The 26,555-nt window shown below is 35.1% G+C and overlaps 1 protein-coding gene and 1 long non-coding RNA gene across 16 annotated transcripts in view; one reads left to right on the forward strand and one right to left on the reverse strand.

Moving 5' to 3' along the window:
- Positions 1-26,555, reverse strand: part of PTPRD (protein tyrosine phosphatase receptor type D) — a 2,163,408-nt gene that overhangs the window by 1,632,078 nt on the left and 504,775 nt on the right. The gene's annotated exons all lie outside the window — the stretch shown is intronic.
- The window catches only part of LOC111098038, a 30,024-nt gene continuing 13,609 nt past the window's right edge, over positions 10,141-26,555 (forward strand). For all 3 annotated transcript variants that reach the window (XR_005366758.1, XR_005366759.1, XR_005366760.1), the window contains exons 1-2: positions 10,141-10,270; positions 21,357-21,641. This is a non-coding gene — a long non-coding RNA (uncharacterized LOC111098038). The remainder of the gene's footprint in view (positions 10,271-21,356; positions 21,642-26,555) is intronic.

Genomic DNA, 26,555 nt, shown 5'->3' on the forward strand with positions numbered 1-26,555 from the left:
TCTCAAAACACCACACCTCTCAAAGAAAAATCTGTTTTCCACATTCAATGAAAAACAACTACAGACATCCAAGCTAGAATATTGTATAGGTAATAAGCAGATCAAATATACATGAAATTTGGTTACTCAATTTTAAATGTCATGAGTATTTTGTTTTACTACTCTGGATGTTTTACTACTCAAACATCTTTTACTATGTTGAATAACAAAGAATATTTCATCTTTAGGAAGAATCATGTCATGACAGCTCACCTATAGTGTGAAAATTTCCACCTACAATATATGTAAGTTAATTATATTATTTTGTGAAGATGAAATTATGATGTCTGGAGACTGTAAATAGGAAGTAGTGACACCTGTGTATGAACCCTTGCACCAAACCATTGTAAGTATGTGGCCCTGCCTTGTGTGCTGAATTCTCTGTATGTCAGTCTCCTGTTCTATAAAATGAGGATAATAATAATTAACCTACAAGATTCTTATGAAAATTATGTAAATGATTATGCCTACAAAGACTTTAGCATACCTGGCATTTACTACACATGCAGTGATTGTTGAATATGTATTATTATTAATTTTATTTTATTAATTTGAGGAAATAACACTCTTCAGAGTAATTGAGTTCATAAAATGCAGCTCAAAAAAATATTCTCCTTATATTTTCAGTTTACCATCCTTGGACTTTTGTTTCAACACTGCCCACATACATTTTTTTTTCCTACTGTTGTGGCTCCCACATTACACCTCTGCCAAAATCTTGTTTGATTCCATAAGTATGAAAACATTGAAATTTCATTTTTGATATGGCACACCACTGTAAGTAAAATAGAATACAGTTGGAAAGTTGTGTTTTATTCCTACACTGTCCACTTGTGCATTTGGATATGAGTTTTAATCAGTGAGTTGGTTGGCCATAGGCAATGCATTTAGCTTCACTCAGACATGTTAACTTCATTTACCAAAGTTTACTATCAATTTCTCAAAATTGTTTCAAGATGGTTGAATGGACTGAGACAAGTAAAAAGTCTAGCACAGAAATATGAGCTCCTTCTCACTACCTATCTTATCCTATTTATTTTTGTGTCCTCCCAGCAGGACTGCCAATTAATCCTCATCTTAGATATTTCCCATTACCACCAAGTGAGCTTCCTAGTTTCCCAAAACAAGAATTAGCTGCTTCCAGGTTTGAATGTTAGCTCTGCTCTTGAATCTAGCTGTCTATTTCTTGCTGCAAGTAGAAAACATATAAAAAGTTTCCTGAGTGAGACAGATATTTGCTACATTGCCATTGCCATGTTTTCTAACAGCTAGTGTCTATTGCTTTCTTGACTTTCTGTTTTGTGGTACTGCTTTTCTTAACCTCACTCCCCATCTCCTTTGTGATGACTTCCTGTCCTTGGCTCCTAAATTATTACAATCTGCTTCATCTAGTCAACAAGTCCTCAAGATTCTCTAGTCTTGAGGACCCCAGATCTAGAGTCCATATCTAGTTTATACTCATGGCCTGATGGTGGCCTTTGACTTTTGCAAAAACTCTGGTTTCTGGCTTCTTACATAATCTTTTACCTGTGCTTCTGCTCTGACCCCTGCCACTTAGATTTATTCCAGTTGTCTTCTTATCTATATCCACTGCTTTATTTTGGCTTCCAGTATCATTGTATATCTCGAATTCTGACTTTTAATCTTTCATGTACCTAATGTTGTCAAGACTCTTATAATGACTCTGGAAACTGGTCGTGGGGGGGGGGAATCTGTAGAAAGGTAGAATATAGGACCATTAGCTTTCATAAAGGCAAGTAAAGGAGTTCCTCAGAATCTTGTATTCTTATATTTAACTACTTTAGCTTCAATAGTTTCTTGGCACCCAGGGACCAGATAGTGACCATCAATTCCTAGCCCTTTCCCCCAACCGTCCCATTTCAGGAATTTCACTAAAATACCAAAGACTCATATTAACTTAAATGGTAAGCCTCCAAAATAAATTTAATTTTTAAAAGTCAAGTCAGTAAATAGAGCAAAAAAGGATGGTTATTTAGGATAAGGATGCCTTGAATTATACCAGGATTGGATACCTTTTGAGTCATGGAAATGAAGTTCTAACACTATTAGTTCCAGAGCAGGAAAGAACTTCAGCCCTTGAATGACATGTCAATGAGGTTTGAGAATACATTTCAAATTTATAAAATGTAGGTGGCAAAAGAGAAATGAAAAAAGCAAAGCATAGAGGAAAATGCTGTGATGTCAGTTGGGAGCTGTCATAGGTTCTGGTATACCACCTCCATGTGGCCTTTGCAGAAGACAGACAAGCACCGGGTATTAGAGCTGGAAGGGATCTTTGCAACCATCTACAGCAGCCTCCTCATTTTTCCAGGATGTTTAACATGCATCATTTCCTTCCTGCCTCTGTGGGTCCATACTTAGAAACTTTGGCCCTGCATGTTCAATGCTTTCAGAAATAGTAGCTGCCTTAGAACATACTGAACTGGATTAAAAGAAGCAGCAGCTTCCCTGGCAAAAAGAAGAAGAAGAAGAAAAAAAAAAAAAAAAAAACCTATATGTGTGTGTAGAACACACTTTGCCATCTGTTTCTTTTTCCACTTTAAGCCAGGTTCCCTTTTCTGCATCCAGTGATGCAATCCTGCCAAAGCTTTTGGGTCAATGTTAATAGTCAGAATTATGAGAGAAATTTTTTGAAGGAAAAGTCAAGTTACTATATACTCTTTAAGTGACACCCAAGAGTTTTCCGACAATAACTTTCTGCAGATAGATATATGGATCCCCAAAGACCCTTAAGTGGGGAGAACAGTATATATTAAGTAGGGTAGATTTTCTTTGAAATATTTTTTTTTATAAAGTGTTTACATCAGTGGTACTTGTAAATACCCTACTGCTGAGTTCCTTATAGAAAAGTACAAAGATTTGTAGCCTGAATCCATGTATTTACCTACATTAGCATAAAATTTACACCTGACAAGGACTTTTGAGTGAATCAGTTAGTTGAGAGTCATCTCATGGTAGCACAATCTATCTCAGAATCCAGTACATTAGTTTGGCACTTGTCCCAATCTGATTATAGCACTTAATATAAATTCTTTTTATATATATTTATTTACTTTTCCATCAGGATGTAGGCTCTCTGAGACTGAGATTTTATCTGTCAAGTCCCATTTTTTATGCTAATTATCTATAATAATAAGTTCCAAATAAATATCTATTGAATTAGAGGATCAATGAGAATCGAGAAGATTATAGTGGGAGGTCTGAGCTGGGACCCCAAGAATTAGGATGAACTGTAGAAAAAGAAGCAAACAAAGAGGCTATGTTGCAGGGGTGCTCGTGGGGGACATGTTCTTGATCACATTTATGGGCTGTTTTAATGACACTAAAGAAACTATGACTTTATGTCAATATAAAAATTAACTTGGCTGGGTACAATAAATGAAGCAAAACCTTGTAGAAATCATGTGAATAGGTGAAATTATGGTTTCAAGGAATAGTTATTTAATAAGCCAACAATTAAAAAATCTTTGTGGAACCCTCTCAAATATATATCCTTGCCTTATTTTTGTTTTATTGTCTTTCAGCTTAAGCTTAAACTTTCCTATCCTATATTTTGGTAGCTGTTGTTCTTCATATATACAAGACTCTGAAATATGTTCTATCTAATCATTTATTAGAAAATTATATGAAGTCAAGATGATTCACTTTGTTGTTTCAACTTTATGAAAAGGGTAAGCATATGTAATGCTTAGTTTTCATAAAAATTAAAACTTCCTAAGTCAATATAAATCATATATTACCCCATGCTATGCTAAATGTACCTTAAGCATAATAAAAGTGGTTATATTCCCACAGCAGATTTGACACCCACATAAAAAAGAAAAAAAAATGCAGAAGCCTCTGAATACTTTATAGCTAGTATATTATTCTCTACAAGCATAGAATGAAGTCATTTTTACTTCCAAGGGAAGAGAATATTCTTAATTTTGAAGAAAAGAGTTATGTTTTAAGAAAACATGTCTTAGTTATAATTGGGTAATTATTGTTCTGTACTATTCCCCGTACAGTATTAGAAATATTAACCAGTACTCATTCATCTCCCACTACTGGCCCTCTCCTGGCTAATAAATTCTAATTCATCTTCTCCTGTTTTTAGTCATAATGTGATTTTTTTCCTTCCATAATGTCAGTGACATTACAATCTTTTTTTTTTTTTTCCTATGTCAAGGGACACTGGTTTGCCTCTTCTGTATCAGGCATCCTACACTCCTTTTCCCTAATCAAAGGAGAATACACTTTTCTCATTTAATAAACAATTTAATTTTTCTTCCCCTTCAAATATGATTATGTTTTAATTAGCTTTTATTCAGACAAGGTATGCTAAAATATATTAATTTTCAAATTCACATAAAACTTAAACCACTCTAACTGTGTATTTTACTTGGTTAATTATTTAGGCTCCTTTCTGTGATTATTTACATTGCAATGCAATCTTCAGATAGCATGGTCATGTGCCTCAAAGGTTGCTCCACCTGGCCTTACAAATCAATAGTTTCTATTGATTGAATAAAGTGGAGTACAAGAAAGAAACTTTCTCTAAAGATGAGCTCACTCAAACAGAGTGAGGTTAAAAAAAGGCGCCTGCTTAGTGGCAAACTCCCAAAAGAAGAAGCACAGGAGGGAGATGTGCGAAGAGTTGGAACGGTGTCATTCCCCACCTTCAAATCATCTGTTCAACTGTAACTTGAAAATACTGAGAAACCTGCCTTTAAGGTAAAATCAGGCCAAGCTATGCAAAAGAGGGGAAACTGACATTTATGGAGCATCTATTATATTTAAGGTATTGTGAAAGTGGGCATTTTTCCCACGCTGACTTAATTCTCAAAATACATGAAGTGATTATTATCATCCTCTCTCCTCCTCCTTCTCCTCTTCTTCCTCCTCTTCCTCCTCCTCCTCCTCCTCCTCCTCCTCTTCTTCTTCTTCTTCTTCTTCTTCTTCTTCTTCTTCTTTTCTTCTTCTTCTTCTTCTTTCTTCTTCTTCTTCTTCCTCTTCTTCAACAGGTGTGAAAACTAAAGCTAAAGCCACATAGCTAAAAAGATCCAGGTTAAATGCAAACATTTCTCACTCTATTTTTCCCAGTCAAATATCATAAACTTCCTTCCCTTTAATTACATTCTTTCATCCTAATCCATCCATTCAACCATCCATCTTTTCATCTTTCCTTTCTCCTTCCTTCACTCTTTTCCTGTAACAAACACTCAGCATTTATGATGCACCAATTTCTATGTGGGATAGAAAAACAAAATGAATCATGTTATTAACCATGAAAGATAAAATATACTTTGTTTTTTCATATTACATTTTAATATTTTACAGATAATTTGTACATAATTAATTTTACACTGATGTATATTTTTTTTTAATTTTTATTTATTTATGATAGTCATCAGAGAGAGAGAGAGAGGCAGAGACACAGGCAGAGGGAGAAGCAGGCTCCATGCACCGGGAGCCCGAAGTGGGATTCGATCCCGGGTCTCCAGGATCGTGCCCCGGGCCAAAGGCAAGCGCCAAACCGCTGCGCCACCCAGGGATCCCTACACTGATGTATAATGTGTATAATGTACTTAATGAATGGAAGTAGATGGTATGTTAACAAATTTTATCATGAGGAAAGATAGTTTGAAGATCATTATATAAGCAAAACAATAAGGAATAAAACTACACGAAACTCAAAAATAACTGACTTATGTATGAGTCCTTAAAATGAATGATTTGTTTTTTACAGAGCTGAAATAACTTTCAGACATACAATTAGCCTTAAAAGTTGTTTGGCATTTAATGTAGCTGCACAAGTGGAGAAGCAAAGGAACCCAAATATCTTTCTTCTGCCCCATCTTCCCTCTAACTCTTAGTAGCATATTCTTCCTTCTTATGGTATGTCAGTGGCTTTCAGAAGTGAGAAGAAATATCTGATGCTTTTTGCCAGGTGTTTGAATATTTCATGGTGTATGACCATGGATGTTCTTGGGTGAATGTAGGAAAAAGGCGCTTGCAACCCTGTAGAGATTACTTAACCTATCCAGAAATAATGACCCTTTAAATGAACAGCAATTGAATTTTTTTGTTAATGGCTCATTGAGGTTCTTAGGTAGTATTTCATATATTTTAGTCATCATAGAATATTTTACACATTTTGCCATTCTAATTTATGAACTTAGTAGAGCACCCAGAAGATATAATGAAATGCTGTATTATTTCTGCCTTCATAATAAACACAGGACAAATTTCAAATAGCTAAAAATAATTTAGATGTGAATAGCTCCATCAGTTTATTAAACTAAAAAAATATAAGCCTTTCCGCAGCCTACTCCATTTAAAATTAGTCCTTTTAGATGGACTAAGAATTAAATTGACACGAGACAGATTAACAGAAGAAAATCAAGTTTAATAGGCATAGGAATCCACATAGACATGGAAATTCCAAAGACAGGCAAAATGAGGTCTACATGTCACTCTGAACTAAAGAGAAGGTGATAGTGGCTGGGACTTCAGAGGAAAGGAAGGTACTCCACAGCACTATAAGAAGAGCAGATGTTTGGTAATGAGATGTTCGCCCTGCCATACAGATGGGTCACTCAGATAAAATGTATCTCTGCTAATAACCCTTATCTGTGAAAGACCCCCAATTTAGATTCTTTTATGTAGATAAGGGAGAGGCAAAAGTTTCTCTAGAGCCCACAAGGTCTCAAGTTCCTTCAAGTTCAAAATAATCCACCTGCTAAATTGGCACATTCTGGAGAGAAGGCACTGTTGTGAACTCTTTCATAATCACACAAATAATGTTGTGCTTAATAACCTGTAGATAACATTTGTTACAATTTGTAGAGATAGTCAACAGATGCTGGCAGAGATATTTTTTAGGTGTCTCTGCCCATGTTGACTTTGTAATCTATAAAGCTATGTAAAATCTGCCTTTAAAAAGGTGGTTTGTAATAGGGGTGTCTGGCTGGCTTAGTCAGTAGAGCACATGACTCAATCTCAGGATGGTGAGTTCAAGCCTCATGTAGGGCATGAAGCCTTAAAATAATATATATAAATATATAGAATATTTAAAAATGGAATTGTGATAATATTTGTCAACTACACTAATGAAGTTCTTCTTGCATATTTAAAAGTAATGGAGATGTTTATAAATATCCATGTGATAATTATAGACAATATGCATTCATATGATACTAATGCCAGACTTTTCACATACATATTCTTTCATTTAATTTAGTCCTGTCAGCTATGTTCTAAAGAGGAAGATAGGACTTTTACTCCAGTATACAGATGAGGAAACAGAGTAGGAAACTTAAGTAACATGCATGAAGCCACAAATCCAATAAGTGGTGAAGCCAGGATTTAAAAGCAGGAACTGATTCCAGGGTCCTTATTCTTAATCACTTCACTATATTATATAAAAGAATCATCGTGATTTCTAAGATTTCATATACTTGTCTGACAATGTGTAGACACTGTTTTATTGCCTCATCATATGAATTAGGTGTTGCAGTCAGTATATGACTTGGAGAAAGAATCACCTAGTAAAGCAAGCTTGTTCTTAATTCTTGTTTCTGACTTCTGAGAAATATGAGTATGTCATGAAGCACAATGTTTCTAATAGAGAATCTGACTAGCTGAAGTTTGAGGGTGCAAAGAGCGTCAACCAGATAAAACACCTACAGGAGGGTAACCTCTTTTATTAGCTGCTAGAAAGAAAAACAAACTAATGAATAAAAGATCACCTAATTCTTAGTCTTTTTTAATAGTTTGCTTTATAAACAGAATTATGAATAACCATAGCTACAACATCCATCTTTGAAAAGAGTTCCACACCCAGAAGGAAAAGCTAGCCTCCTCCCAAGAGTAATTGTGATTCCGTTAAGTCCACAGGAACATAATATTGATCCAAAAACACACTTCTCTATCGGGAGTCTTTGAAAAGGATTTAATGAGCCATATTCTCCTTGTGTATGGGCTATGTCTTGGGAATAAATTAAGCTCTTTTGCAAGCTGAATTAACTCTTTCAAGCCACTTGAGTATTATTTAGTGCACCGAAGCAATGCTTTACAGACAATCTGTCTTAAAATTTATAAGTTGTTGAACCTTGGAAATTTTACATAGGTATTCAGTGTGGGATTATTATTTCTGGTTATAAAAATAAGTGAATTTGTGTTAGATGGAGAATTATAAGCAGAGGCAGAAATATAATATTTATAAAATATGAGGTAATAAAGAGATAAAAAGGCACTCAATTGGATGTCAGGACAGCTGGTTCCTGGCTCCATCTCTATCCCCAGATATATTACTTTGGTGAACTTCCTAGAGTTTCTTAAATTTCTGAGATCCTGCATTTGAGTCAGAAAGATCTAGAAGGTTTTACAATAATTATAAGTGTTAGTAGTTAGTTGGAGAGTTAGGTAATCGGGCCAAGGTCCCCAACAAGAAAATATGTAGTCAGGACAGCTAAAATAAAACAACACTGATATCCTGTTGTAAAACAGTTTAGACAGGACTGCACTGACATTATGCTTTGCAGTCTTTGCAGAAAGGACTTCTGCAAAATGTCCTAAAATAAGACAATGAACCACAGAAGCATTTGTCAATATCATAGGCAATGGGCAGTTAAAAACCTAAGTCCCCAAATGTCAGAAAAAAAAAAAAAAAGACCATCAGCACATGGACATTAACCTAATAACTAGACAGATAAGCTCTGATTGGCATGACTCAGCATTCCCTGTTTGCTTCAGAAAGTTCCTCAAAAGAGCTCATAATAGCCCCTAAACTCAGAAACTCTGGGGACAACCCACTAGGGTCCCACTGAACCCCCCACCCCAGGAGCTTTATACTTTTGTTAATTAAACTTTGCTTTGCTGTACACCACTCTTCATCTGGTCTACCTCTTCATTCTTTGAAGTGGTGCAACCAAGAACCTAGGCAGGAAGAGGACACCAAGTCCTATAACATAAGGAATCTGCCACACACATTTATTTACACTAACATCAAGCATTAGCCTCAGATGAGCTAACCAACTGAGTGCACTACTAGATCAGTCTGAGTCCAGTCAGGAACATGTAGAGGCAGGTTTAAGGCAACAGGCTTGAACAATGGAATGTAGAACAAGGCTAAAGGGCCCACAGTGACCACAGAGCTGAATACAAACAGGCCCATTAGGCGACCCACCTCAAAATATCTATCAGCCTTTGCTGACCAATGAGTTACTTATATCTGACACAGTTACCAAAAAAAGGGAAAATTCTATATTCCCATATCCCCTCACTCCACCCTTTACTGACAGCAGTGACCCTACGCCCCCACCCCTACCTCATCTCAGACAGTCTCTTCCTCTGTCCTGCTCATGGCTCCCTTTCAGTGCATTCAATAAATTTCCATTCCCTTTGTTCTGCCTCAGGGGAAGTCTTTCACTGATGGTGCTGCCAGCTTCCACCCAATCGGATGGACCCACATTTGGGGGCCCCCATCCCATTAAGACAGAGCCCACAGAACATAGAGGACATTACAGACTGTTCAACAGAGGGCATGTAATGCAACAAATATTTACAAAGAAGTTGAAGAGGTGAAAAGTCAACCAAGGAATGGAAAATAACCAAGACGTTAGTGAAGCATTAGGTATTTTATACCAGCATCAGCTGAAGTAAATTTCCACATAAATTACACTGCCTCTGGTGTGGTCATAAGAACATGAAAGAAAAGAAACAATCCTCCAAAAGGAATGCATTTAAAGCAATGCATCTTATGTTCTACTTTGTGCAGAAAGAGAGAGGTTCTGAGGTTAGGTTCTATATTGACTTCCAGGTAATGACAAAGATTTGACATATGACCAGAGACATTTAGAGGATAAAACTAGAGGATTGGAGGAATGGGGGAAGATTTATAACTGTTATTGACAGAACTTTTTAAAAGAAATTCTAGAACCCTCAAAAATTTATATATAATTGAATGGTCAGCGGAAGGCCTCCACTATAGAAGCCTTTTATCATAGTTTCCAGCTATTCCAGTGCTTGCCATGGTAAAAGGACAAAGGACACAATGGGAACCATGGAATCATCCTTTATCTTCCTTCCAAAAGAACACTGGACTCTCTTCAGGTAGATCTTACCCTCCACAAAAGCCCATGTAATTCAGGATGCTAATTCCAGCTAAATTCCAGTAACTCAAAACTAAAGGTATACAATCTCATTAGAAGGCTAGGCACAGTTGCAGGTAAGGGGGAAAATTTGCCATCCCAAAATATACATAAGAATTATTTTGGCATAAGGATTATTTTGAGCTGGTTATTTTTAAAGACACAGCAGACACAGGGAAAACTCTAAAAATGAAATAGAAGTTACCCTTTTATAAGAGACATTTATATTTATATGGGAAATTTCCATTTGTAAGAGTGTCTCCCTCTATAACAGGAAGAAGAAGATGACTAAGTCTCTAGCAGCTCTTCTCAGTGGAGAAGGCTCTGACCTACATCAGCATAACACCCTTACCTTCAATAGCCTTCTGATAGTGTCCCCTGCCTGGCTTCTCCGCCCTCCAATATCTTTTCTTTCTAGCAGATGATGGTACTCAAGGTGTTGTCTTGAGCCATTTTAGAGAGTTACTCAATTTTCTGGGTATCTTCCATGTATACGTAAGGGCTATTTTAAAAGCCAAAAATAAAATAAGTTAATTTGTTTTGAATAGATATGTACATGCTTGGTTGAATTTAACAAAATTCTTTTAAGTGAATCAGAGAGAATGAGTAGAAGCAACTCCTTCCATCTCATTTATCTTTCTAATGGCATTGTACTTGTCCTGAAGCAGTATGTTCAAATTTAAGATTATGTTAGGCCCAATTGAGTCTCCTCAGTGAGCCTGAACTGAAATAAAGGGTTAGATAGAAATGTTCTTCACACACTCATGTTCAGTAGCTTGCCAATATCCATAACTTCCATGTTGGAGAATGCTCTTGGGCCTTCTCTTCAGGGATTTGCATACCAAATATGGGGTAAGTTTTAGAGAATCAAAACTATGACTACATTTAGTTCTGGGAGGCAGTTACAATTTCAGGCAGCTGTTGGGCCACTCCATTATAACAAGGCTGTTGCTTGTACTAACTGATGTGGAGAACAAAGCAAAAGAAATGTACATAAAATTAAATTTCTTTATAACCTGCAGCTTGACAATAGCCAGGCCTCCAGGATCCTGGAATCTTCTTTAACATATGAAAGTCCTTTTGGAAACTACCTGTGCATTTACCTCCCCCAAATCCAAAGTATGTAATCAATTGCTCCTCACAACCCCAGGGCAGCTTTTTCTGCCCTGTCCAGTCCTTTGCTGTAATAACACCTCTTTTTTTTTTTTTTTGCACTGAAAATGTTTCGAGAGGTTTTTTTGGCTGTTGGCTCTGAACCTCAGCATTTCCACATCACTAACCATTTCCTCAATAATATGAAAAGTAACTCATGGTATAGTCTGCTTCTTAGATAGCTCTTCTTAATTGATAACTGATTATTTGATAGCTCCCTTAATTAATGAATGTTTGAAAGAAAAAGATTTTATTTATAGAAGTATGATCTTACTTTGAACTAGAGATTTTGGATGTTTAGTATTTGAACAGAAGGAAACCTTTTCTTTTTGCTGTATTATTTTTTCCTAACATTTTAGTCATGGATATATTAGATATAAGGATAAACAAATTACTGTTTTCCCAATTATGTACAATCTGTAAACATCATAAACATAAAAAAAAAAAAACTGCTATCTGTTAAAGTCTCAAAGTTAATACTCTAGAAATTAGGGGTGCCTGGGTAAATCAGGTAGTTAAACATTCAACTCTTGATTTTGGCTCAGGTTGTGATCTCAAGGTCATGAGATCAAGCCCCACATTGGGCTCTGCACTCAGCTGGGACTCTGCTTGAAATTTTCTCTCCCTCTCCCTTTGCTCCACACCCCTCTATCCCACCATTCTCTCCCACTCTCTCATTCTCTCTCTCTGAAATAAATCTTAAAAAAAAGAAAAAAATGTAAAAAAAAAAACAGCTAAAAGTAAACTTAACCTATAGATATTTTAAAGAATGTAGGTAATATGAAAATTATTTTAGAGGGTTCCAATTAAAGTATGCATTATTAGCAGACAATTTAGGATAACACAGGCAAAAACCTTAGTCTCAAAATATCACAGCATTCAGAAAAACACTCGAGATTAAGGTATTACTCAGATATATATATATATATATATATATATATATATATATATATATATATCAGATATATATTTACTCTTTGTAATATTAGTGTTGAGTATCAAACAGTTAAAAGTCTTCCAGGAATTTTTATATTAGATGCTTCTGGTGTTCTATTTGTTTGACAACCCATAGGCAAGGGATATGAAGAGGTACCATTGCATAATGGTTTTGCCAAAATAACTTTCTCCACTAAGCTAAAAATCTCCTAAAAATGGCTCTGAAATTTATGATAATGACACATTTCATTTATGTCCTCAGCTTTCAAGTGCCAACTTTATATTTGCTTTATAATGTTGAATTGAGAGCTTATTGGTTAAAAGAAAATGAAAACAGGAAGAAAAGAAAGAGAAGGGAGAAAAAGAGAACTGCTTTCTATTTTTTTATGTTTTTATTTATTTATCTGAGAGAGAAAGAGCTCGTGTGCACAAACAAGTAGGGTGAGGAGGAGGGATGGAAAGGAAGAAGGAGAAGCAGACTCCCCAGTGAGCAGGGAGCAGAGTTCAATCCTAGGACCCTGAGATCCTGACCTGAGTTGAAGGCAAATGCCTAACCAACTGAGACACTAGGTGCCCCAAAAAACTGCTTTTTAAATCTGAATTGACTCAGACATTGTCCCATCCACAAACTCTCTCCTCTTAAAAGAATGCATTGTCTTCTACTTCCTTCAAGTGCCATTACTGAGTTTCTATTTGAATTAAACAAGGTCAGCTTGTATGAATTAAATTATCAAACCTTTACAGAAATTTAGTATATAATTTCAAGTGTTGAGTTTGTCCACTAGAGTGCACCATCGTAATCTCTTGAATATAACAGAAACATGTTGATGTATTTTTTTCAATATGCATAAAAGAGAAATACAGTATTAAGAAACAAATTGCAGTTCTTAATTGCCACCAACCTCTCAATAAATGACAAACTGCATGCAAATTAGAATTAATTTACCTTATGTTTTATAGGTTCACAAAAGGCTTTTTAAAAAGCCAACTTCAAGTATTTGAAAGTTTTGTCTATATTTTTCCCACGATCAACATAACAATGACAAGAATTGCTTTTACATTTTTTTTCATTTTCTTTTTCTTTCTTCCCTTTTATCTTTTTCTAGAGAATGTGATATTACAAAAGGAGAACAATGGTCACATCTTTAGGTGGAGTATATGGCATTCATCTAAGGATATCAGGATTTTCTTTTGATTTAAATAAGAAAAAAATGTTCATTTAAACTACTCTCTTCTGATGTCTTCCTGTCTGACAGTGGAAATGCATATTGAATTCTATAGTCATAATAGGAAGGATAATGCATATCCTGCAATAGAAAAGAGGAAAGAAGAAAAATATACAACTTGTCCCAATGAGCAAGTGAATCATAGAAATTAGAATGGAAAGGACCTATTATGCAATGAAGACTACAGTTCAGGGAAAACACAGTTCTATTTATGTTTATTTCAGATTACACTGCTCAGCATTTATACTGTTCTTCCCACAATAGCTCTGTCTTCCCCTTTCTAACATCACACACATCCCATAATTGTCTGTAGTAGCTTTTTCCTCAGCCCGAATGAGATTGCTTTGAAGGCTAAATTCACACACTAGAGTAATTAACTACATAATTGGTCTAGAGTGAATCTTATATTGTCTTCTATGATACCTTCCTATCCCCATCATATTACTTAATAGAAGCTGCCACGATTTCTAATGCCCAAATCAGGAGATTTAAGAGGCTGATTTATCCAGCCATAGGGGAAAAAATGAAAGGAATAGTGACATTGTTTTCACATCGGGACCTGAAAATAGTTTAGGACTGCAGATTAGGTTTTAAAATGAATATCTTTTTGCTTAGATAAAGTGGAAGTTTCTTGGGATTGTAATCATCAGCCTGGGTCACTATGATTTGATTTATACCACTGATTCTGACAATATAGTCCCTGGACCAGCAGCATTAGTATCACCTGGCACTTGTTTCTTTCCCTTTCTGGGTCCCCACCCAGGGAGACTGAATCAGAAACTCTGTAAATCGGCCCCAATGATCTGTGTCTTAACAAGATATCCAGGGGAATGTAATGCACATCAGAATTTGGAACCACTGATTTATAATATTAAAAGAATTTTTGAAAAAATGGTAAAATCATGACACCCATACAATTTTAAATAATCTTGTGTTGATTTATTTAACTCATTAATGAGAAGAATGGTTAAGATGTTATAACCAGTCCAAAAGCAAATTCAAATAACTATACATATCTAGGCAATAACAAATTCTAAAATGAGCTTACAAAAGATGTAAGTCTCCACTATTTACAGGGCAATAATCAATTGCAACCAATTGCATTCCATCAAACACAATCCATGTGCTTTTTTATGGATCATCTGTTATTATTAGTTTTTTACCACCAGTTTTCACCTCTGGGTTATAAAGTAGATAGTCACTTTGGGAATGGTACCCAAAGCAAGACAGACACTTAGTCATTTTTTTCTCATTTCAAAGTTATATATATATATATATATATATATATATATATATATGATTATATTATATTAATATATATATTTAAAAGTTATATTATATATATATATAATTTCCTGACAGTTTAGTTCACTTAAGCTTATCAAAAGCTAAGTATAACTAAACACCTTTTATCTTGGAATTTCTGAATCATCCCAACTCAAAATTCCCACTTTTTGACCTTGGTTAATCAGTTAATCTTGAAGAAACATGGAAATTAGAGATAAAATATATTTTTTTCTTGTAGTCATCATCTGAACATTTTATTGTCCTAAGAATGAACATGAGGAACACTTGTGAAAATAGAATCGCATGCAGTATTCTGAAATTTTAATATAACAACGTAGTATCATTTGCAGATTATCTCCAAGGCAGAGAAAGTTTGCTAACTGGGCAGTAGAAATCATATCACATAAAGGCAGTAAGTTGTAGCAAATAAACCAAGAGTCCCAATACATTATTGTATGCAATAACGTCAAGGTCTGAAAAAAAAATTAGTAAATTCAGCAAAATTCAAGTGTTCTACTTCTGTCATAGTTTTAAACAATTCATACTGACATAGGTACTCAAGTTATAAAACTGAGCCCGTCAACAGTGGAGGGAAAAAATATTTCTCATCTTTTCCCTCAAAAAATGTGTTCCACTTCATAATAGTTGTCAGTACCAAATTAGGTTTAATTACATCTTTAAAGCGTCTATTGAACTGAAGTGACCAGTCCAGTAAAGTAGTGAAAGGGAGCAGAATTTGCCACCCTAACATGACTCTTTGGCATAAGGGTTATTTTAGACTGGATATTTTTAGGAAGTACAGATACAGAAGAGACTCTGGAAACCAAGTGTAAGTTACCCTTTCGTAAGGGACATTTACTTTTTTTTTAAAGATTTTATTTATTTATTCATGAGAGACACAGAGAGAGAGAGAGGCAGAGACATAGGCAGAGGGAGAAGCAGGCTCCATGCAGGGAGCCTGATGCAGGACTGGATCCCAAGACCCCCAGGATCACGCCCTGAGCCAAAGACAGACACTCAACCACTGAGCCACCCAGGTGGCCTGGGACATTTACATTTATAAGAGAAATTTCAGCTTTAAGAATGTCTCCCTCTCTTGGGACGCCAGGGTGGCTCAGCGGTTAAGCACCTGTGTTCAGCTCAGGTCGTGATCCCAGAGTGTCGGGATCCAGTCCCACATTGGGCTCCCTCTGTGGAGCCTCGTTCTCCCTCTGCCTGTGTCTCTGCCACTCTCTGTGTGTCTCTCATGAATAAATAAATGAAATCTTAAAAAAAAAAAGAGAGAGAGAGAGAGAGAGAGAGAGAAAATGTCTCCCTCTTTACAATATGAGGATCATGACTAAAGCTCTAGAAACTTTTATCACTGGAGAAGGCAAGGAGCTGACAACCAACCCTTGCTGTACCTGAAAACCTCCTGTTACTGGCTCTCCCCAGCCCCTGACATCTTTAGTCTTTAGGTAGTGATGGTATTTAAGGTGGTAGCTTGGACCATATCAAGGAGTTACTCAATTTTCCTGGCTATCTTCCATATATGTAAGAGGTGTGCATGTTATTAAGTTTCTGTTTATTTCTCCCTTGTTAATCTGCTAATTTTATTATAAAAGGAGTCTCAGTTAATAAAAGGGTACAGAGAAAATTGCTGTGTTTTATTGTCTACAGTAGAAAAAAAGAGTTATGAAAAACAAGACAGGCATTTGGGGGGCAGTTAAATTCAGATCTATTACTAACTAGTTTGGTAAACTTGGCAGATCATTTAATATCCTTCAGTCATGGTTTTCATATCTTTGAACTGAAGAGACCTAGTAGAGGTGAGGTATTGCATACCTAATAAAACAATCTAACACTAATCAAGTGAACATCATATGCATGTATAAGAAAGAAAAAAATATTTTTCCTACTACTCCCTATGTTTTCCAGCTAAAGTCCTATAATTTAGACTTTAAAAAAGGACAGATTAACAAGAGAAAAGCATAAAACATTAATTTAACTTTCTATGACACAGGGAAATGAAGATTCAAAAAAAATCCCAGTTAATTCTAAATTTATTATTATTATTATTATTATTATTATTATTATTATTATTATTTTAGGCTTAATGAATTATGGAAAGTTGTAGAAAAACATGATAGGACAAGACTATTAGCTAAGAGTAGTAAACTGGCAGAAACAGCAAAGCTTGTTCATATTTGGGTTCCAATTGATGTCTTTTATCTTTGGAAATAAGGGTGTTTGTTCCTTTCCTCCACATCTCACAAGATCTTATGACCTGCTTCAGGAGAGAAGAGAGAGGTCAGAGTCTTTTCTGCACCTGCATCTCTCAAATACCTTCAGTTTAAAATAACTAATATTCCAAAATGTCATATTTGGGAGTACCATGCTTTGAACTCATTCACACTTGGTTATAAACATATGAAATTTAGAAACTTATGGTCTGAAAGTGATATAACTTTCAGATATTAAACATGAGGTTTGAAGGAACCTGGAAGGTACTCCATATTTTTTATAATCTAGCAATACCATGCTTTGAGAGAAAGCATGAATAGCAATACAACATACACACATGCACACAGAAAGACACACACACACACACTCAGAATCTCCAGGTTACAGTGGATAGTCCTCAACTTACAAAACTCATAGACATCTACAATTAGTCAACCTTAGGACTAAAACATCCCTTCATAGCTGTCTATATAGATAATTTGTTCCCTCAACCTTAAGTTTTCTAGACGTTTCTCAAGGTATTCTTCTCAGCTTGTAGTGAATGCACCTCCCTTATTTTTCACTTAGTAAGGTCTTTTTCAGTCTTTAATGTATAATTTAAAAGACATTTTTGGGGGGTTCTCTTTGTCTACTGTTTATCCTCATCAGAATTAGTCCCCTCTCTTTGTTTCTGTTGAAAATTATTTATACTTCAAGAGGTTTTCATTTAATTCTGCCTTTTAGAACCATGAGCTGTCTAAATATTTATCACTGACACTACTGTGAGTTTTTTGAGGATTATGCTACATCAACTTATCACCTTTGTGCCCAACAGAGTACTTTAAACTTGATTAGTTGTAAAATAACTAAATTAGTTGCTGAATTTGAATGATAGATATTCCAAAGTCCAGTTGACCTCAAATGAGACAAAAACTATGAGAAGACTAGCCTTCCTATTCTCTCATGTTTCTGAAGAGTGAAAAATGTTTTGATCTTTGATACCTGTTTTTTTTTTTTTTTTTCTTTTTTCCCCAATGACTTCAAACTCATTTCAGTCAGAGAATTGTGATTAAGGATATTTTTCCTTTCCTTCCTTCCTTCCTTCCTTCCTTCCTTCCTTCCTTCCTTCCTTCCTTCCTTCCTTCCTTCTTTCCTTCCTTTTTACTAACACCATCATCAGGAATTCCACAAGGTTAACTCTCTCCAAGAAGCTCACAGTAGGTTTGGTCTTATTATTCCCAAATCATCCTCTCTCTTGTAAAAGAGGAAATGAGCTTCAAGGACATTAAGCAGTTAGTCCACAAAACCATGAGACAAAAAGCTTGATCTGCTATTTCATGGTCTAGGTCAGTGTCCTACATATTAAAGCAGAGTGCTAAACTGAAATTATAGCTCCACAATTACTTCCTCCAAACTTAAGAGTTCACGCAGTCAATAGCTGACTTGAATTGTAACATTTAATTAAGAACCAGAGAAATCCAATTAGGTATAAAAAGATGTTTCCAAATATACACAATAATATGCCTTCTCTAGGATGCTGCACTGTCTCTCTAATTTTCAAATGAATTCCTCTGCCTAATATTTTTCTGTGGTTTGAATTTTAAAAGGGAGGGGTTGCTTTATAGGGAGCCAGAAACTCATCATTTCGAGTTTGCACATATTTACTGCCTGAGAACACAACTCTAATCCAAGGTAACTGGTGCAGAGTTGCATAGTCAATGGATCCATGGTTGTTTTCTGTCATTGGCCACCAGCCCTATAAAAGTTAGAATTTTTGACAAAAAACAAAATACCATGCAGTTTTGTCATGGTCAGATGGTTTTACTTTTCATGCTTAAAGCAAAAACTCCATCAGGCTTCTCCCCCCCGCACCCCCCCGCCCCGGGAGAAGGCCTATTTTATTTGCTTGCATCAGTAGACCATTTGATTTTTGTTATAGTGCTTTCCCATTTTCATTACAAATAAAATCAAATTTTTGGTCTGATACATTTGAATCCCCAGGGCCTGAGAGGAAATATCCTTTTAAAGAATTTACAGATTGCTATAGTTATGAAGGCAGACCTCAAATTCTACCAATATATGGAAGAGCTCAAAGGTACAGGTAGAAGGACTGGAAATCCAACCAAGATACAATGAAGTGGGCCTGTGATTTTTTTCTTAAATGTTTTCCCTGAAAAACTGAGACAGAAAGCACTTGCCATGATTAAAAGAGTAAGGGGATTTTTATCATGACCAATTCCATTTGAGAGACTGGGAAGACTGGTCTCTATTTCAGAGATTTCTTACTTATTAGCAGTCTTTTCATGTTGCTGGTATGATAAAGCCACTGAAGCAAATGCAAATTTCCAGAAGGCATTATTTTAGAGATTGCATGTAAGTAACTACTCATCCAAAAATATTCAAGTTTCCTGATGCTAATATCTCCTAGCAAAGTGTCATTTCTCTTGGAACAGAAAGTGAAATATTTGTTTCTAGTAATGTAAGTGGTCTATTCAGTGAACTCTTGGTCCTTCTCCAATTCTGGAGGCTATTCTTCTTTCTCAAAATCAGCTAATGATTTGGACACAGCTCTTTAAAAGGGAAACAACAAAGCTTTGTTACCAATATAACCTTACATTTCAGAACCTGAACTGCTGTCCTATAGATATACTTATCCATATGCACACAAAGAAGCAATACCAAATTTAACACCTATTTCAATGACTTCCTGATCCCCAACCAAGGTTCTGTAGTTCATTTTCTTCTGAAGAGAGACCCTTTAGCCACTTCATTAATCAAAACCACTAATTATACTTTTATTACAATGTTTCAAAACAACAAATACATAATCATCTATATGACTCACTTTGACCTGCTTCCTACTTTTCATAGAATAAAAATGGGGGACCTCTAAAATGGGGGACCTCTAAAAATGTTATTTTCAACCTGAAATCACAACTCAGTGGAAGGACTTCCTAAGTGTCCTCTTTATGATATTAGCATACATTGAAGTTTCTTTTAAATTTTTTCAATGCAATGTGCCTGAAGGACCAAAAAGGGACTTTCCCTTGGTCTAAGATTCCCAGAACAGTTAAGCCCTTTGGCATTTCTACTAAACAAAAGCTAATTTTTGCTGTTTTGTCATCATGTGCTTGTTTTGCTCCTGTATTGTTGCTGGTTTCACTACTAAAAACCAGCCTTATGTATTCTTGAAGATTTCACAATATTTGTACTGTGTCATATTCCTCAAGTCCCTGACTGTTGGAACAAGATGCTTCCTATGGAAATCTCACTCCTAATCTAAATGCTCACTTTGGTACAAGAGTTGGTTTGTCATCTTGAAAAAATGTATGTAGCTTAGGCTTCATAGATGCTCTTGAGAGTGTATTCCTCTCCAAACAGGAAAAAGAAACTTGGGTATTTGGCAGTGCTTATGAGGACGCGGCTGGTGGCACTATTCTCTCCAAGCAACTATTGAATGGATGCCCCAGGATAAAATTAGGAGTGCAGTGCTTGGCGCTGTGAATCATATGAAACAAAATAACCAAAACCCTATGCTTCCAACCAATTTATAAATCCACAGATCCTTTGGAGGAGAGCAGTACCATTTACCTCCTGTTACTTCAATTTGGCAAAAGTAGCTCTCTCTTTGCTGGATTTTCTATTCTGTTGTATTGTATAGTAACAATAAATAGCTAGAATTATAATGGTACCTGTTTCTAAAGACCCTAATGGAATTTACGATTTTTTTCCTGTTTAAAAAAATCTTTTCTCCAATGTCATACATCTTCCACAGAGCACTGTGATTTTAAGTTTAGTCACGTGGAAACTTGTCACAAAAAGAAAAACTAGTGAAGTTTCTAATTAATCCTAATTATAACACCTAAAATTGATTGTTTTTTATATATCAGCACTTACATACATGATCATTAATCCCAAAGCTCTGCAAGGAGGCTATTAGCTGCTTATACTTCTTAGGGAATGGAGACTCAGAGAGAATAAGTAATTTGGCCAGTCATTCTATTCTCTAGTGGTAGAGACAGAACTCAAACCAAAGACCTTTTTACTCCAAAGTTCATAAATTTTCTATTACTACTTATAGCTCCACCCCACACCCCAATGTGGTAATAAATATTGCTTAACTATCTTTATAGATTAAAAAAAAAAAAGCCCTGTTGTACATAGCATTTGCTTGTTTCTCTGTTGTAAATACATCCCCCATGGTCAATTTCAAGCTACTGAAGAACATGGAGTCGGAAATAAATGTTAGTCAATTGGCTGTTGGGGTCTTTGTTGTTAAGTGACTCCAGCACAAACTGGATCACAAGTTAAACATTTTCCTTCCATATTTATGATGTAATTTTGTGTTTCTTTGCTGTAGAGCTTTCAACTCTGGTAACCAGGAATGCATTCCACTGATCCATTGAAATTAACACTTCCAGGAATACTACCGAATTATAGAGTTGTTTCTGCTTTATAAGAAAGGCAATCATATATATGAGAAGGCATACCAGAAAAGGAATGAGAACTGATATTCAGTTGAAGTTCCAAATCTGCCACTTGCAGACTGGAATAGGAAAGGTACTGGAAAACATTTATCTCTTCAAACCTTGGCTCTCTCATCATGCAAAGGTAAACAGTAATCCCTGTCTTGACTGCCTTCAAGGTGAGTAACATGAAAGATAATTCATCCTGAAATATTTTATAACTAATAACATGAAAAACAATATAGAATATATTCTATATATGGAATATAATTGATATTTATCATATTCTCTAGTCCTTTGGGTTAGTCTGTCACACATTCATATCCTTTTACATAACAATGATTTAGTTTCATCTACATAATATTGAGAGTATATCTCACATGATACGGACTCTGCAGACCTTAAGAATAAAATAGAAGTGACTACTTTTTTTTACTCCTCTAGTTTTTTTTTTTAACTCCTCTAGGCCAATACTTGCAACATAATGTAACTACAAGTGCTGTTAATGTACCTTCTAACATTGTGCCTATTAATTCCACCAGAATTGAACAAGCATTTTTATTACCAAATTGGAACAGAAACAGGGCATTAACAGTGGGAACACCATGAAATGACAAGAAGAATGAGCACAAAAACATGCTCTCCTCTTTTTTGCATTTTTATTTAACTTACATGCTGGTTTTGTTTTTGGCCCCTTAATATACACTAAGCATATCCATAAAGAAGAAGAGGTAGCTGAAATCAAAAGCATCTTGTGTATTTGCAATCTATCTTCACTCTCAGATTCAGATTATTTCCACTATATTAAGGAGTTTATTTATCAGTATAATCTTTGCTCATCAGAAACGTGTTGTGCGTATTTGTGTGTATGTGTGTAGGCTGCCAATTCCCATTTAGCCATTTAGATTTGGCAGCTTGATTTTGTTCTATCATTGCAAGTTTAGACCCCCTTCATCTCTTCACAAAATGGCTTTCGTTGTTCTGCTTTGCCCTGTGAACATTGTTCGACTTCTATCTATCTAACAAAGAATGGAGATAAGATATCTGTCCTGACTATAGCCAGGCTGGAGATGGTAACCCAATGGGAAGACCACCAGACTATTAGAAGGCAGCAAGATTGGTGAGGCTTGTCTTCAACAGAGTACAAACAAAAAGACTCACTTTGTGATACTCAATTGCAAGTCTAAGAATGTGAGCACCTGAAAAATGTCATGCTGTGAACATTAGCCCCTTGGTTTCTGACACTATATTATGCCAGCTTCCCTACTGGAATTTAATTTTCTCTTCCACACACCAATTCCAAGCTCTCTGACCATTTGTCAGTTATGAATAGTTCTAGTGGAGTTGCTCCCAGGATTTCTCTTAAGAATCATGTTTTCCATTTTTTCACAAATTCACATGCAGATATTCAGATTTATAGTATTCAAATGTAGCAAGTGAATAGGTGAGTAGGTGACTGGATTAGCACTCAATCTAATCATCCACTGAGACTCAGCCTTTGCAGTAAAAGAAGATCTTGATTTCCTAATTAAATTTCTTTTAAAAATAGTGGTATTTCCAATAGATAATGACTTTTGTTCTCTGTTTCAGAGAGAGAGAGAGGTAAACAAAAAGTGATAATCAAGAATCAGAAGCCATACTCCTTGATAGTATGACTCTGTTGAGAAATTAACAAGCTGAGATGTTTCAGTATCTTGTTGGTTTCAATTTTTTTTCTTATTTTGAAATAATAAATATCTACAAAACTATATGGTTTATAAAGGAAGAAATACTATGTAGTCAGTGTTCAGCATACTTATATTACAATTATCTAGCATATAATAGACACATAGTATATGGTGCACTAGGATACTGTATTAATTTGCTAGGGCTGCCATAACAAAATACCATGGACTTAGTGACTTAAATAGCAAAAGTTTATTTTCACTTAGGCCTGGAGATTAGAAGTTCAAGATGAAGGTATTGGCAGGTTTGGTTTCTCCTAAGGCCTCTCTCTTCAGCTTGTAGACAGTCACCTTCTCACAGTCTCTTTACATCATCTTTTCTCTGTGCACATGCAAACTAGTGTCTGTTCCTCTTCTAATAAGGACATCAGTCCTACCAAATTATGTCCCCACCCGTGTGACCTCATTTAACCTTAATTACTTCTTTAAAGGCCCTCTCTCCAATAATATCTACATTGGGTGTTAGGGTAAACCAGTGAATTTGGGGGGAAACACAATTCAGTTCTTTTAACAGGTACTTTCTCAAAATATGTCCCCTAGACATTTGATTATTGTTCATATTCAGATTTTCAGACTTGAATCAAGCCATTTTTAATTAAAATGGTTTGTGTGAAGCTTGAAAATAAGAAATATTAATAGCAATAAAATGTGGTGATTTTGCTCAATAAAAGTGGAAATATCTGTTATAGGAGTAATATATGGGCCAATTAGATCCAGAGAGCAGTTTATACATCAACTCTTCTGGTTCATGCACCTCTCACTCCACCTTTTCTTTCAACACTTCTCTCAATTGCATCATTTTTGTCCCTATACAGTTTTTCAAGTCCTTCTATCCCCTCACTACTGATTATGTTAATTATTTAAATTGCAACCTAAAGCAATAAAAAAGGTCAAAAAAGTATTATAATTTTTTCTAACCTTTATCTGTACTTCTTTCTCAGTAAAATTAATTAAAGATTGTAATTCCTTTGAATTGGATTCAGCATCTTTGAAGTAGTACAGACAAAATACAATACAATAATATACAGTGATGTTAAAGATTCTCAATTTTTACAAAAGAAATTCTACACAGAAAGTAACACTAAGAACAATTACACACATTGACAGTATTATCTTTGTCTCAAACTAAAGGAAAAATCAGTTATAGAGAACTTAGAATCACATAACTACAAACTTCTTTAATTACTTTTTAATTAATAGCTGAAGTAAGAAAAAATATATTTCTTTAGTATTTTTCAAATAAATTAGGAAAACAATCTCTACATCAAAGTTTCTTATTACAATTAATTTTTTTTTCCTATCTAGTAAACTCTTACTATGTGTGAGATTCTGTTTTGGCCATGTATGTAATATTGTAATTATTTTTAAAGCTAAACTACCAAGAAAGAATTATTATTACTCATATTTTGAAGGTTCAAAAAAACACATAGTCATGAATCTACAAAAACAAAACCTTCCTGGAAGAGAAGAAGGAGAAATCAAGGAATCAATCCCATTTACAATTGCACCAAAAACCATAGATAGCTAAGAATAAACCTAACCAAAGAAGTAGAAGACTTGAAAACTATTAATCACTGATAGAATACATTGAAGAAAACAGCAAAAAAATTGAAAAAAAAATTCCATCCTCATGGATTGGAAGAACGAATATTGTTCAAATATTTATACTACTCAATGCATTCTACACGGTTAATGCAATCTGCATCAAAATACCAGCAGCATTTTTTTCACAGAGCTAGCACAAACAATCCTAAAATTTGTGTGGCACCACAAAAGTCCCCGAGTAGCCAAAACAACCTTGAAAAAGAAAAGCAAAGCTGGAGGCATCACAATTCCAGACTTCAAGTTATGTTACAAAGCTGAGTGATCAAGACACTATGGTAATGGCACAAAAGCAAACACATAGATCAATGGAATAGAATAGAGAACCCAGAAATGAACCCCCAATTATATGGTCAACTAATCTTTGACAAAGCAGGAAAGAATATCCAGTGGAAAAAATACAGTTTCTTCAACAAAAAATGTTGGGAAAACTAGACAGCAACATGCAAAAGAATGAAACTGGACTGTCTTTACACCATACACAATAATAAATTCAAAATGGATAAACGACCTAAATGTGACACAGGAAACCATTAAAATCCTAGAGGAGAACACAGCTTGTAACCTCTTTGACATTAGTTGTAGTAACTTCTTACTAGATATGTCTCCTGAGTCAAGGAAAACAAAAATAAACTATTGGAACTTCATCAAAATAAAAAGCTTCTGCACAGTGAAGGAAACAATCAACAAAAGTAAAAGGCAACCTATAGTATGAGAGAGATATTTTACAAATGACATATCTGAAACAAAAATAAACTATTGGAACTTCATCAAAATAAAAAGCTTCTGCACAGTGAAGGAAACAATCAACAAAAGTAAAAGGCAACCTATGGTATGAGAGAGATATTTTACAAATGACATATCTGATAAAGTGTTAGTATCCAAATATACAAAGAACTTAAAAAATCTCAACATCCAAAAGAACAAATAATCCAATTAAATAATGAGCAGAAGATATGAATAGACCTTTTTCCAAAGAAGACATCCGAGTGGCTAACAGACATCACTTAGCATCAGGGAAATACAAATAAAAACTACAATGAGGTATCATCTCACATCTGTCAGAATGGCTATAATTAACAACTCAGAAAGCAACAGATGTTGACAAGGATGCAGAGAAAGGAAAAAGGGGAACTCTCTTACACTGTTGGTGGGAATGCAAACTGGTGCAGTGATTCTGGAAGACAGTATGGACGTTCCTCAAAAAGTTAAAAATAGAACTACCCTACAATCCAGTAATTGCAATATTTGGTATCTACCCAAGGATAAAAAATACTGACTTGAAGGGATACATATATACCCTGATGTTTATATTAGCATTGACAATAGCCAAGTTATGGAAAGAGCCTAAATATCCATCAACTGAATAAAGATGTGATATATATGTGAATATTAATAACCATAAAAATAATATTATTCACAATCTGCAATGGTGTGGTTGGAGCTAGAGTGTATTATGCTAAGTGAAATAAATCAGTCAGAGAAAGACAAATATCATATGATTTCACTCATACATGGAATCTAAAAAATAAAACAGTTGAACATAGAGGGGGCAGAAATAAGAGGCCAACCAGGAAACAGATTCTTAACCAAAAAGAACAAACTGACGGTTCCTGGAAATGGAGGTGGGCAGGGGTATGAATGAAATAAGTGATGGTTATTAAGCAGGGCACTTTTGATGAGCACTGGATGTTGTATGTAACTGATGAATCACTAAATTCTACACCTGAAATTAATATTACACTATATGTTAACTAACTGGAATTT

This window comes from Canis lupus, chromosome 11 (genome assembly GCF_011100685.1).
Source record: "Canis lupus familiaris isolate Mischka breed German Shepherd chromosome 11, alternate assembly UU_Cfam_GSD_1.0, whole genome shotgun sequence".
Classification (NCBI taxonomy): domain Eukaryota; kingdom Metazoa; phylum Chordata; class Mammalia; order Carnivora; family Canidae; genus Canis; species Canis lupus.